The following is a 15311-nucleotide window of genomic DNA, read 5'->3' as shown; positions in this document are numbered from 1 at the left end:
AAACCACATGGTGGCTCACAACCATCTGTACTGAGATCTGGCACCCTCCTCTAGCATGTGGGCATACATGGATGCAGAATGTTGTATATATAATAAATAAATAAATCTTTAAAAAAAATAAAATAAAATCATCTGTAGTAGGGAGAGAAAGCCAATAAAATATGAATTAATGGGAGGGTAGTCATTTTGGGCAAATAAGACACGCTGGGAGACCAAGAATACAGTTCAGATTGCTGTCACAAGGAAACCGGGGTCATCATCCATCAACTCCTATCTGTCTTTGGTTAAGGGTTATTTTTTTCCTGAGCACTAACATCAGGACACTTCAAGCAGACATGCTTCTGCAACCAGAGAAAGCCCTCAGGCAAGCAGACATAGGTACTTAAGGCAAAAAGCCTTTCATGTATACAGAGAAGTGGCCCTTGGAGGTACAGACAAGCCACAGGCAGGACACCATCTTGAAATAGGAAGAATCTAAAGTACCAAATATAAGTCAACCTCGCAGCCTTGTGTTCCTTTCATCTACATTCAAATCCGTTGACATTTTAGAGCTTTGCACACTTTGAAAGGAGAAAACTTTACTTGAGAATGGAGTCTGCAAGTGGCAGGAATTGCAAGAGAGGACTGAAATAGGCAGGATATAGTGAATCAGCCCCAAATGAGAGGAGCACTAATAAAAACAAGATGATGGACAGGACTGTGTGTGTGTGTGTGTGTGTGTGTGTGTGTGTGTGTGTGTGTGTGTGTGTGTGTAAGTGAGAAAGAGTAAGCTTGATAGGATGAAGTGATGACAAGATGAGACTTATGGTGATAGATATGGGTCTATTTTCATTCTTCTACATGCTGATATCTAGTTATGCCAGCACCATTTGTTAAATATGCTTTCTTTTTTTCCATTTGATATATTCTGCTTCTTTGTCAAAAATCAGGTGCTCGAAAGTGTATGGATTAATATCCAGGTCCTTGATTTGGTTCCATTGTTCCTTCTGTCTGTTTTTATGCCAATATCAGGCTGTTTTCAGTACTGTAGTTCTGTAGTAAACTTTGAAGTCAGAGATTCTCCAGAAGTTCTTTTATTGTATAGGATTGTTTTGGCTATCCTGAGTTTTTTGCTTTTCCATATGAAGTTGAGTAGCATTCTTTCGAGGTCTGTGAAGAGTTTTGCTATGATTGTGATGTGCAGTGCATTGAATCTGTAGATTTCATTTGGTAAGATTGCTATTTTTACTATGTTAATTCTACCTATCCAAGAGCATGGGAGATCTTTCCACTTTCTGGTGTCTTCTTCAATTTCTTTCTTCAAAGATTTAAAGCTCTTGTCATACAAGTCGTCCACTTGTTTGGTTAGAGTTACTCTGAGATATTTTATGTTATTTGTGGCTGTTGTGAAGGGTGTTGATTCTCTGATTTCTTCCCCAGCCCTTTTATCATCTGTGTACAGTAGGGCTACTTTTTTTTGAGTTAATTTTATATCCTGCTACATTGCTGAAAGTGTTTATGAGTAGTAGAAGTTCCTTGGTATAATTTTTGGGGTCGCTTATTTTAAGTAGCATATCATCAGCAAATAGTGAGAGTTTGACTTCTTCTTTTCTGATTTGTATCCCTTTGATCTTCTTTTGTTGTCTTAGTGACTCTAGCTAAGACCTCAACAACTATATTGAATAGATATGGAAAGAGTGGACAACCTTGTCTTATTCCTGATTTTAGTGGGATCTCTCTGAGTTTCTCTTCATTTATCTTGACATTGGCTGTTGGCTTGCTATGTATTGCCTGTAATATGTTTAAGTATGTTCCTTATATCCCTGTTCTCTCCAAGACCTTTATCATGGAGGGATGTTATATGAGACTAGTGGCTTAAAAGTGAAGGATGCAGGAGATTCTAACATTTTCAGTCTGGGAACAATGTTAGCTATATGAACAGCAACAAAGAAATGCAAAAATAGGATATTGGGGCTTCTTTTTTCATACATGAACTTTAGTTCAGCATTGAAACCCTTTCTAGATTTGGTTTGGGCCACTATTAATTTAGAATATGTTGAAGTCACATCTGATTGTTCTGGTGTTCGGTGTCCAGAGAGACAGGGTTGGAGTGGAAGCCATCCAGGCCTCAGAGACATCACCTCACACTAAACTGCAGGTTATTTGCTTTTGGTTTTATTTTTAATTAACATTTTGGTTTTTATTTGAATTTGCTGGTTTTCATTATAAAATTACAAGTCTGTTGTCACCTGTGAAGGTAGTGTAGTCTAGGAAGAAAGCAAAAATTCTTCTCAAGTAAAGTTCAGTGCTGTAACTACCCTGACAAAAAAGAAGCCATCTTCCCACACACTGTCAAGGTACTGTAAACCTAGTCAGGACATTTACAGCTTCTCTGGCTTCTGCTTATACTACAAATGCTCCTGAAAGAACTTTAGGACCTCCTCCCTCTTTCTCAGGTTTCCTGATGCTGTTTGCTTGTTTGCTTACTGGCTTGACGCCTGGATGGCTGGTTGCCTTGATGACTAGATGGTTGTATGGCTGCTTGGCTGGATGATTGGTTTGTTTGCTGCTAACAACATAAGCACAAGCAGGGAAAAGCTCCAGCGAGTCCTCAATAGTGTAAGAAAACAATTCACAGCAACTTTCGTTTGCAACATTTTTTCTTGAAACAGGAAACTGTGCCCAAGGAATATTTGTCTTGGCTATTTTAACTCCTTGGAAAACTAATATAGCAGTTTAGAACACTGTCAATTTTTAATAATAGTAATTTGTGATAATTGTGATTTCTATCTTGGGGCAGTTTGTGGACCACAATGGCACCCCAATGCTGGATATATGTAAGTTATGAATGTATCTCTGAAAGATGAGAGGTGAATGGTGGAGTTAAGCTAAGGAGATCCCCTTGGCATGAAAGGGATAGTGAGTTAATACTGTAGTTACTGCCATAGAGTCAGCCAGCCAAAATCATCCTCCACCTATAGACTTTCCAAGCAAGTTTTATTTCCTCCTAGAAGAGTTGTGATCAGAGCCAAGAGTGCCACCTACAGACACTTGAATGCTAAACATTTATTAGACACTTTGGGGTTACATATATTTTAGAAATCAGTTGTTCAAGATCTTGAAGTTTCATGATTTTTTTTAAAAAAAGGAGAGATTCATGAAGATGAAGTGTGTGTCTAAGTACATGTGTGTGTGATTGTATCTGTGTGTGTCTATGTGGCGACTAGCCATAGACTTGTCTTCCATCTGTGAGTTCTTTTAGAGTCTCTACTCTTTTTAAATTGTCTGCATTCTCTTAGTTACCTTTTGGTCCATCTAGTTTCATTTTTAAAAGTTCCTGTTTCCTGTCTAACACACACACACACACACACACACACACACACACACACACAGAGAGAGAGAGAGAGAGAGAGAGAGAGAGAGAGAGAGAGAGAGAGAGAGAATTTTCCCTTTTGAAATTACAACTTTATTTCTTATTTATTCTTGAGAATTCTTATTTGTATACAGTGAAATGTGAACATAACCATCTCCATTTCCCTCTTCTGATTCCTCCCATAGGTGTTATATGTCCCATCCCAACATCATGCCTTTTTTTCTTTTTCTTTTTTTTAATTAATTTTTATCGAGCCATACATTTTTCTCTGCTCTTTCCCTGCCTCTTCCCACCCCTTCAGCCCTCTCTCAAGGTACCCAGGCTACCAATTTACTCAGAAGATCTTGTCTTTTTCTACCCATGTAGATTAGATCTATGTATGTCTCTCTTAGGGTCCTCATTGTTGTCTGCGTTCTTTGGGATTAAAGACAATTATCACATTACTCACTCGTAAGTGATCTTTAAACATAAAGCAAAGAAAACCAGCCCACAAATCATCATATCTTTATTAACCATGACTCTTTAAGATCAATGAACATATTAGTATGGAAGGGGGAAAAGTTCACTGGCTCCCACCCCTAGAACAAGAAATGAAGACAGCAAATGACTATGTAGAGAAGGAGAATTAGCCTCTTCCAGAGATGAGCCTACTTATTGCTTGTGCAATGCAGCACAGTCAGCCCTGAAACCACATGCACAATAAAAAGACTCAACTGGCCCTAATTATATATTTGTGCACACACACACACACATACACACACACACACACGCATCATTGTACATGTGGGATGTGTGTTGTGTGGCAATAAAAGAAGCTACCACTTTAGAAAGGTAAATATGAGAGGGGTTGGAGGGAGAAAATGAAGGGGAGAAAGGGGTGTGATTCTACTTCAATTAAAAACATTATAAATGCCTTTTCCACTGGGTCATTCTCCTGCACAGAAGGCAGTCAGCATACCCAGAGGGAATGGCATGATCCTGAAGACTCACTCTCACAAGAATTTGCAGCAGCAAGTGGATACTTGGTTAAACCAGCTGGTAGACAAGACAAATATTGACAAGGACCAACAGGAGAAAGTCAGCTGCATCGTCACTCGCTCTGCATCCAGTCTCCTCAGCCCTTAGTGAGGTGCTCTACAGTGAGATACCACACCAAGCTACCAGCTGGTAGGGGCTTCCACCTGTAAGAACTCAGGATAGCTTGTAGCCATAAGAAAGTGTCTCCCACTCTATAGACCCAAGGAAGCAAAAGAAATCCACGGCCCTTGTGCAGCACCTGAAGAAATACTGATCCAAACTCCTACTTATCCCCCATGAAGCATTCAGCTCTATAGAAGGAAACTAGCTCTGCTGAAGAGTTTAAATTGGTCACCCATCTAACAGGACTGTGATGCCCATCCGGATTGTTTACAAAAACGGAGAAAGAGTCATCACAGAAGAGAGGAACTTTTATGTTTTTGCCAATCTTCTCATGTCCTGAGATCCCAGTCTTAGGCATACGAGCAAAAGGGATGAAGGAAGCTACAGAGAAAGATGATGAAAAGAAAATGTAATTGGAATATTCCAATACATTTTCCATAAAAAAAAAACTATAAATAAATTTAATCGGAAAAATCAAGGCCTTAACAAGTGTTTAGTCTTTCCAGATTGTTTAAGTAATGATCATTAATTTCAAAGAAATAAATCTCTAATACATTGGAGATTTATTCATTTGAAATTAATAATGGAATTTTGCACTAGATTGTGGAAGCTACATTGAGCATATATCCTCAAATCATCAAATTACATAACATAAAATTTGCTCTTACCACAGAAACTAAAATGATCCTCTCCTTCTAAGTGATATAATGGAAACTGGTAAAAAAAAGAATTTAATACAAAGTTTAGCTATGGCCCCTTCCAGGAAAGCACAAAATATAAGACAAATCTTAAGCTTCAGTTTGATTTGTTTATGCATAAAATAAGAAAAAAATATGCTTCTCATAAAGAGTGCATTATAGATTTTATTTTGCACTGCCTCTCACTAGATATCTTAGGTGTCTCCCCATGATTATTTTCCTTCCAGATTTAACAGGAAAATAATAAGTATTTTCTGAACCAGAATGTTCAGATTTGACTGCATTCCAGGCCGCTCCATCCAATGCACTACAGATCATATTTTCCCTTATTAACAAAAGGTCTTACATTAATTAAATACTTTCTCATGCTTGTCACGTACATCTTAATTTAAAACCAAGCTCTCCTCACTACAAGCAACTTCCAGTAAAACAGGCAGCAGAACAGACCATGCCCTGATCACAGGTCCACAGCTTAGGACGTGCCAGGTCTTCTTAATGAAACTAAGTGCCAAGGTTGTGCATTCTTCTGAAATGCACCAGGGGAATGAAGGAGCCATCTTCTTGCTATTGAGTCTCTCCATGAATTTTCACTGTGTACTTGTTAATTTAAGTCAACTAGAACAAGCTCAAGCCATCTGACAGAAGGGAACCTTATTTGAGAAAATGTTCTCCCTGGATTGGACTCTGGCCAAACCTGTGCTTTTTCTTGCTTGATGATTGATGTGGGAGTGCCCAAATCACTGTGAGTGGTGCTACCACTGGGTTGGCATCCTGGGTGCTGTAAGAAAACAGTATGATACTGTTTCTGGAGAGCCAGACTTCAGCAGCACAAGGTTTTGCTAGGAATCCGTGGAGTCAGTGAAGCTAGACTTTTCTGTCTGAGGGGGATTAGGGAAAAGCACTCACAACTCTCTCTTGATAGTTTCCTTCTTTATTCTCTTTTTTTTTTTGTATTTATTTTCTCTTTCTCCTCTCATGTTGTTTTACAGCTTTTATACCACAACAAAACCTTCCAAGCAGTAAAAAAAAAAAAAAAAAAAAAAAAAAAAAAAAAAACTCAAAATGGTTGCTGATTATAGGTAAAAACATGTTTTCATCTCCCTCACATGAATAAACATTTTATGTATTAGAGGTAAAAAAAAATTATCTCAAGAACCTACATACATTCATACCCAAGTGGCTTGTTATAGATTAGTCGTGTGGGCAAGCAAGGTGTTCTTGGCAGGCTTTTACTGGCAGGCTGTGCTTTGCAGTTGCAAAAAAAGGGACAATTACTTCATTACTTATCTTCAAAGATAATCTTATAAGGACTCTTAAAGGAATAACAAACCTAAACTTTTATATATGAAAAGAATTAGTCAGCTCTACTTTAAATTTTTACGGTACATATCTATTCATTAATAGTTTTATATATGTATATACGTGTGTGTGAGTGTGTACGTGTGTGCATGCGTGCGTGCGTGTGTGTGTGTGTCTCTCTCTCTCTCTCTGTGTGTGTGTGTGTGTGTGTGTGTGTGTGTGTGTGTGTATGAAAAGACTGAGAACAGAAATGGATTTAAGGAATTAATCATCACCTTTGATCATCAATCAAAGCAAGGAGAGTATGTCAGTCAGTAACAATTGGGTTGCTTTGTTCTTGTACCCTGACCTTAAAGAGTTCCACATTCAACTATGTATTTTTCAAACATTTTAGATTTTCTTCTTGGGTTTTTTTCACATCAGAGGTTTTTTTTTAACAAAAACATCTTGTCTAACTTTGTTGTTTTCAAAGCTTTGTTTCAGCTGTGATGCACTCCGAGACCTGTGAACACATCTCCCGGCATTAAGGTTAAAATAATTTAAACTAGCTGGGCTACTGGGACTCAATTGGTAGTCATTAACTGGACCTATAATCCATGCAGTTCCTTAGGTGAGACTCACAGATGCTGGCTGTGAAGCATATCCTTATATTTATTTTTACTCATCAAAACTTGTATAAGCTGGGGCTGGAGAGATGACTCAGAGGTTAAGAGCACTGCCTGCTCTTCCAAAGGTCCTGAGTTCAATTCCCAGCAACCACATGGTGGCTCACAACCATCTGTAATGGGGTCTGGTGCCCTCTTCTGGCCTGCAGGCATACACACAGACAGAATATTGTATACATAATAAATAAATAAATATTTTAAAAATTCTTGTATAAGCTATCATTATTATTAGATGGTACATATTAAGGAGGATTTATCTTCTTGACAATCTACAGTAAAAATGCCTAGTAGAATGGGATGTTTCCAAGACATAAACACACTATATTATAGGCAGTGGAGATCTTGCTATGTCCACTCACACCATGCTAGATACCATAGAGAGCAAGCTGCGGCAAACATGTTGCAGCGGAAGCAAAAGGCATTCCCGGGTCTGTAGTCCCAGGGCCTTGCCTAAAAGAGATTGACCCTTCTGGTGGAATGACACCTGGAGCTTCAACTGCAATTGGATGATCCTTTGGCATGGCCAATAGCAGTTTGAGAATGCCATAAGGAGCAAGTTAGTAAGCAGCACTTCTCCACGGCCTCTGCATCAGCTCCTGCCTCAAGATTCCTGCCCTGTTTGACTTGCTGCCTTGACATCTGTGGTGAACTGTGACTTGGAAGTTTAGGCAAATAAACCCTTTAAAGTCCAAGCTGATTTTGACAAAGATGATTAAGCACAGCAATAGAATCCCAAGCTAAGAGTAGAATTCACTTCATCCCACTTAATACAATGACTCAGTCACAAATAAAGGGACATTCTTTATTTTATTTCTTATTGAATGGACCTTTTAATTTCCTTCATCCACACTTCAAAATCTGTGTGATTTTTCTCCCGTTTTGAAGTTAGACCTTGGTACATGAAGACTTTAAAGATGACACGTGCAAAGAGAGAAACCTGAGGAAGCTGGGAGTCTGTCCTCAGAATCTCCCTTGAGCACCAAGCAAGCTGAGCTGAAAAGGCAACAACGCATCATCGTCTTCTGCTTCTCCACAGCTGAGGCCCATTTGCCTGATCACAAAAAAGCATGGCTGCAAACAACATGTAATCTTCACTGCTTTCTCTTTAAGATCGTTATCACTAGACTTTGTGAACAATGATAGTCATAAAGAAATGAGTAGGGAATCATTCATTGATTCTGAGAAAAGACTAATCAAAAAATCAGTGCTTGGAGAGAAGATAAATAAGCATAAGATTAAAGTTTTTACAACAGCTGGCATGAGCAATTGGCAAGGAACTCTCTGAGTATCTCAGAGCTATATAGCTTATGCGGTGTAGGAAAGAAGAAGACAATCTCTACAACATTATCTCTGGAATCTGAGCCACAGAAGCTTGAGACTGAACCTTCCAACCATCCTAGCTCCACCTTGTACTTGCAGCTACTTTGTGAAGCTGGGCATATACATCCCTGTTGAAGTAACACTGTTTGCTATGGTTTGCAGCAGTCCTCAAAGGCCACACTGATCTAAAAAGCAGAAGTATCGGATTATTTGCCACTTATTTGCTAGCTGGAAGCCACTGATGCACAACAGAAGAAGGGGAAATGTATGGGAGATGGAAAGCTAAAAGAATGCCTCACCTGGGAATATGGTTTAAGTCTCTTGCCAAAAATGTGCAAGCCACCTGACAATAACCATGTAATGCATTATCTGATAAAATCTCAGAAATATAATATTATAAATGGCATTTGTGGTCAAAATTGTTGTCTTGACCTCCTTGTGACTTATGAACAATAAGAATTCTGTTGTCTTCTTTTCACTTATATTTTATCAACCTATAAATCTGTACAAAGCACCTCATAAACCGCCTAAAAATTTGCTTCCTATATTTTGATAAAAATAAGTATATTTAAATCTCTGGTCCTGCAAGCAAAGTTAAGATATAATTAAGGGAATAGTAGAATGCATGTGATATGAAAAACAGAGGGTATGAACACAGAGTTAAATATAAGTGAGAATAGGTGTGAGACATGAAGCAATAGAGAGGTTGGGAGATAGGTGAAGAAAAGCCAAGATATACACATTATAGATAACTGATAACTATTTTGTAAGATAACCTAAAAATAATTTCAGAGTTGGGCAGTGGTGGCACACGCCTTTAATCACAGCACTTGGGAGGCAGAGGCAGGTGATCTCTGTGAGTTCAAGACCAGCCTGGTCTACAAGAGCTAGTTCTAGGACAGGTTCCAAAGTTCCAAAGTGAGAAACACTGTCTCAAAAATAAATAAATAAATAAATAAATAAATAAATAAATTCAGAAAAAAACTGAGTTTCAGCTTTCAGTACACTGCTGCTTCCAGGATACATGCAGTATGAAGTGAAAATTTTGATTTTCGTGGAAGACCCAAATTGCTCTTTGTTGACCATCATAACTAGATAACAGGGCCTTTGCTGAAGAAAGGAAACATTAGGATGCAAAGGATAACAGAAATCAGTCTTGAGCTAACCAGGAAGCTACCATATGCTATCTAGCTTTTCTGGTGCTAGAAGGTGCTATGGCTACTGGGGGTCTTATCTACCACTGGACACGAAATGCTACAGTAATGACATGACAAGCAAGATGGAACACGACAATTGTTTTGGTAACTAACAGTTTTCTGACTTGATTTGAGGCCTGCTCCATGAGAGTAAACTCACCCCTGCTATCATAACCCTGCTCAAGAGCCCGTGGCTGGTGAAGCTATAGCTCCAAGGGAAGCCTATCATTGTTATTTTTTATAATGGTAATGCTGTAAAAATGCCTCATGAAATTTACGTTTATACTCATAGATCTGTGCTGCTTGTCATCTTGGCCAGAGAAGCAGTGGTTAATGGAGAGATTCATTACTGGTCAAAGTGTTGACAATAGGTGACAGCAAGTGCTCATCTATCAAGCATAGAGCTGTCATTAAAACACTTAATGGAACTCTGTCTTGAAAAGACTTGGTCATTGTTTTTTTTCATTTTTTATTGATTTTTATTGAGCTCTACATTTTTCTCTGTTCCCCTCTCTACCTCCCCGCTCCCCTTCGACCCTCTCCCAAGGTCGCCATGCTCCCAGTTTACTCAGGAGATCTTGTCTTTTTCTACTTCACATGTAGATTAGATCCACGTATGTCTCTCTTAGGCTCTCATTGTTGTCATTTGTAGGCTGTTTTTTTTTTCTCTGTGTTTAAAAGCCAGTTATAAGTGAGTACATGTGATACTTGTCTTTCTGTGTTTGGGTTACCTCTCTCAAAATGATGTTTTCTACCTCCATCCATTTTCCTGTAAAATTCAAGATGTCCTTATTTTTTTTCTGCTGTTTGGAACTCCATTGTGTAAATGTACCACATTTTCCTTATCTGTTCTTTAATCAAGAGGCATTTAGGTTGTTTCCACGTTCTGGCTATGACAAACAATGCTGTTACGAACATAGCTGAGCACATGTCCTTGTGGAACAATTGAGCATCCATTGGAAACATACCCAAAAATGGTATAACTGGGTCTTGAGAAAAGTTGTTTTCTAATTTTCTGAGAAATCACCATACTGACAACCAAAGGGGCTGTAACAGCTTGCATTCTCAACAGCAATGTAGAAGAGTTCCCTTTATCCCACAACCTCTCCAGCATAAGTTGTCATCAGTGTTGATCTTGGCCATTCTTACAGGTGTAAGATGGAATCTCAGAGTTGTTTTGACTTGCAGTTCTCTGATGACTAAGGATGTTGAACATTTTCGTAAGTGTTTTTCAGCCATTTTATAAGATTCCTCTGATGAGAGTTCTCTGTACTCCAGTTTTTTATTGGATTATTTGTACTTTTGATGACCAAATTTCTTGAGTTCTTTCTATATTTTTGGAGATCAGACCTCTGTCTGATGTAGACTGTGTTTTTGTCTTGTTGATTGTGTCCTTTGCTTTACAGAAGTATTTCAGTTTCAGGAAGTCCCACTTATAATTGTTTGTCTCGGTGTCTGTGCTGCTGGGGTTATATTAAGGTAGTGGTCTCCAGCGCCGAAGCATTCAAGTGTACTTCCCACTTTCCCTTCTATGAGGTTAAATGTGGCTGGCTTATCTTGAGGTCTTTGATCCATTTGGACTTGAGTTTTGTGCATGGTGATAGATATGGGTCTATTTTCATTCTTCTACATGTTGCTATACAGTTATGCCGCCACCATTTGTTAAATATGTTTTCTTTTGTATATTTGATATATTTTGCTTCTTTGTCAAAAATCAGGTGTTCAAAGGTGTGTGGGTTAATATCCGTGTCTTCGATTCAGTTTCATTGATTCTCCTGTCTGTTCAAGACCAGATAAGCAAATTAAACAGACCTATAACTGCTGAAGAAATAGAAACAGCCACCAAAAAAATTCCAAGACCAGATGGTTTCAGCTCAGAATACTACAAGACTCTCAAAGAAGAACTAATACCAATAATCCTCAAATTATTCCACACAATAGAAAGAGAAGGAACATTGCAAACTGTTTTTATGAGGTTACAATTACTGATACCCAAACCATAGAAAAACATTACTAAAAAAAGAGAATTATAGACCAATCTCACTCATGAACATTGAGGCAAAAATACTCAATAAAATACTGGAAAATTGAATCTAAGAACACATCAGAATCATCATCCACCATGATCAAGAGATGACTTAATGGATAAAAAACATTGAAACTCAAGTAAGAGGACAAGACTTGAATCATCGAAATGCCTGTAAAACGTCTGATAGGAATAGCAGGTACCTGTAACCCCAGCACTTGAATGACAGAGGCAGAGATCACTTTAAGGAGATAACTAGGAAATTTGATAATGAAAGGGATATTAGTCAAAATTCCTACAAAGAGTGAAAATAAAGCAAAATAAGAAAAAGAAGAGGGGAAAGAGGAAAACAAAAGAAAGAGCGAGAAAAAGAAAGAAAGAGAAGAAAAAAGAAATAAGGGAAGAAAAGAATGAAGGAAGGAAGAAAACATGCATGCAAAGATATTTTTACTACCATCTTTACTCCCAAAGAATTTCCCTCAAGTCAGCTGGCTAATTTGAAAGAAGTTTAATAGATTCTATCGGTTGCATTTTAACATCTGTCACATTTTCCCTACTTTCATTTATCTAGCTATCATGTGCATTAGTTTTAAGTAGGTCCATACTAATCCATAGAGGTGAATTCTAAACAGACACATCTATTATGGTAGGCTGAACCTTCTGCCTGCTAATGACTCATCCAGAAATGAGTGTGTAAAGCAATGGTTGCCAGTAATGATTCAAAACATGAGAAAAGGCATCATTGATGATTATAAAAATGGAGCCAAGTAATAAAGATCCTTTTAGCTTCTCTTTCTTGATATATTATCTCAATATGGTACATAGAACTCTTGGTTTACCTGTAAGAAATGCAAAATAAAAGGAGATAGGTCCCTAATGACTGCATTCTGACCTATATAATTCTAAAACAAACATATCTCTATCCATGGCACAAATAATAATAATAAATATATAATAAAAATAATTAACAATAACATCCTTACTGCTGCAGCCAACTGCTCCACAGTTCTATTACTTCTGTTGAGGGCATTTTAAACAACATGAGGAGGTATATATTTGCTCCTCATTGACTTGGAAATAAGCATAAACCTGGGTTCTCATAAATCCTTCACTCTCACTGGATTGTACATGGGAGGAAATGGAGGATGTGGAAGGCGCACCTGTAAGCACTCTGCTGCAGTGTTTTCATGAAACTGGGAGAATGTAATGGAGGACTGAAAGGAGAGTCAAAAATCACTTTCTGAGGCCAGGTCTTGCATGACTACTGAAGGCCCTGGATAGGGAGTGTTTGTATGTTCCCATAGTGACACAAAGGAATAAGAGTGTTCTAGAAGAGGGGACTTAATGGGTCCATCAGAAGAAGAAAATCTAGTTCTACACCTAGGTTTGATAGAGTTCACAGAGAATGAACATAGGGTGGTAGAAGACTGCTACATGGATGGGTGAGCACTGAGACATCGTTATGGAAGAAATGAAGAAGAATGAAACTTGCCTACCTGAGTCCCAGCCCCATGTGGCCACTTGCTGTCCCAGATAGAAACTGTTTTTTAGGAATCAATGCAAAGAAATGGAAATGGGCTAGAAGGGAGGAGCAACAATATCCCTAGGTAGGAGAAAAACCATTCCGTGGTCTCCCAGAGTTTCATCTTAATTTCAGCTGAGATTAGATAGAAATGCAGCAACCAAATGTTGTCTTGTACTAGCAGTTGCTCCCTCCGGTATGTGCTATGGAAATTTCTCAAGTACCTGGAATCTTTAGAACACAGACACATTATTCTCAAAGAAGCTTTGCAAAGTAGGCAGAGCTAGTACTTCTACCATTTAAATCATGAAGACCCAGAAGATTGAAAAATTGCTATAATAGCATCCAATTAGACTATTCAGTCTCAGCTTCATGGCCATCTAGTAGTATCAGACATTGATTCCTTCTCATAGAGTGTCTCTGAAACTCAATAAAATATCAGTTGGTTAGTTTAGCTTTTGTACCAACATTGAACCAGTGCATCTTGCCCTTTGTCTATTCCTAAACCATGAGCCAAATTGTTTATTTATTTCTCTGGGTGGTTGGGTTTTTCATTTGCTTGTTTTTAAGCTCATAGGTCTTTGCTTATGTATTATAGTTTCTGTTTGTGATTTTATGAGATTTCTGTGTGTAACTCTATATCTGTGCATGTTTCTTGCACTCTTCTTTGGTTCTTTTTTCTGTTCATTCGTTTGATTTGTCCTATTCCAGGTTGTTTTTATTTTATTTCATCATTTGTTTTTTTTCTGATGCTTTTTCTTTTTTCTAATGACAGAAAACAAGAAAGGATGTTTATTTGGGTGGGTGGAGGTGTGTATACAATCTTGGAAGAGTAAGGGAAATGGAAACCATAATCAGAATATTTTATATTAGGAAAATTTTATTTTCAAAAAAAGAGAGAAAAGAATGACTACACAAATAGAGATATGTTCACTTGGTAAAATCTTTGCTGTGCAAATGAGTCAAGTTACATAACATCTGAGAAAAATAAACACTATATCATGGGCCTGTAATTCAAGTTAATTTCCTTATTCTAAGGAAGAAGAAGTATCTGTATGGCTTGCTTGCCAAGCAATCTAGCAAATCATGAACCTCTTTATTTAGTGAGAAAAATATTTTTTTACTGATTTATTGAGCTATACATTTTTCTCTGCTCCTCTCCCTTTTTCTCCCCTACCATTCAAACCTCTCCAATGGTCGCCATGTGCCCAATTTACTCAGAAGATCTTTTCTTTTTTTTTACTTACCACATGGATTATATCCATGTTCTCTGGGATTGTGATTTGTAGGCTGGTTTTCATTGCTTTATGTTTAAAAACCACTTATAAATGAGTATATATGGTAATTGTCTTTCTGGGTGTGAGTTACCTCACTCAATATATTTTCTAGATTACATTCAAAATCTAATTATTTTTTTCTGCTGTGTAGTACTCCATTATGTAAATGTACTACATTTTCCTTATCCATTCTTCAATCAAAGGACATTTAGGTAGTTTCCAAGTTCTGGCTATGACAAACAATGATGCTTTGAACATAGTTGAGAACATGTCCTTGTGGCACAATTGAGCATTCTTTGGGTATATATCCAAAAGTGGTATTACTGGGTCTTGAGGAAGATTGTTTCCTAATTTTTGGAGAAATCACTATACTGATATCCAAAGGGACAATACCAGCTTGCACTCCCACCAGAAAAAGAGGATTGTTCTTTTTACCCCACAACCTTTCCAGAATAAGTGTCATCAGTGTTTATGATCTTGACCATTCTTACCAATGTAAAACAGAATCTCAGAGTTGTTTTGATTTGCATTTCTCTGACAACTAGGGATGTAAAGTATTCCCTTACATGTCTTTCAGTCATTTTAGATTCCTCTCTTGAAAGTTCTCTGTATAAGTTGTACTCCATTTTTTATTAGATTATTTGTTCTTTTGATGACCAATCTCTTGAGTTCTTTGTATATTTTGGCGATCAGACCTCTGTCTGATGTAGGGTTGATGAAGATCTTTTTTCCATTCTGTAGGCTGTTGTTTTGTCTTGTTGAGTATGTAATTTGCTTTACAGAATCTTTTCAGTTTTAGGAGGTCCCATTTGTTTC

At 37.7% G+C, this 15311-nt stretch overlaps 1 long non-coding RNA gene and 1 pseudogene across 1 annotated transcript in view; both read left to right on the top strand.

Annotated features, from left to right (window-relative positions):
* Positions 1–15311, top strand: part of LOC142833777 (uncharacterized) — a 442137-nt gene that overhangs the window by 264299 nt on the left and 162527 nt on the right. The window lies entirely within an intron of this gene.
* LOC142834229 (large ribosomal subunit protein eL13 pseudogene) lies at positions 4262–4832 on the top strand (annotated as a pseudogene).

This window comes from Microtus pennsylvanicus, chromosome 13, assembly GCF_037038515.1.
Source record: "Microtus pennsylvanicus isolate mMicPen1 chromosome 13, mMicPen1.hap1, whole genome shotgun sequence".
NCBI lineage: Eukaryota > Metazoa > Chordata > Mammalia > Rodentia > Cricetidae > Microtus > Microtus pennsylvanicus.
The sequence above is the reverse complement of the archived record's forward strand: the minus strand, read 5'-3'. Positions and strand labels throughout refer to the sequence as shown.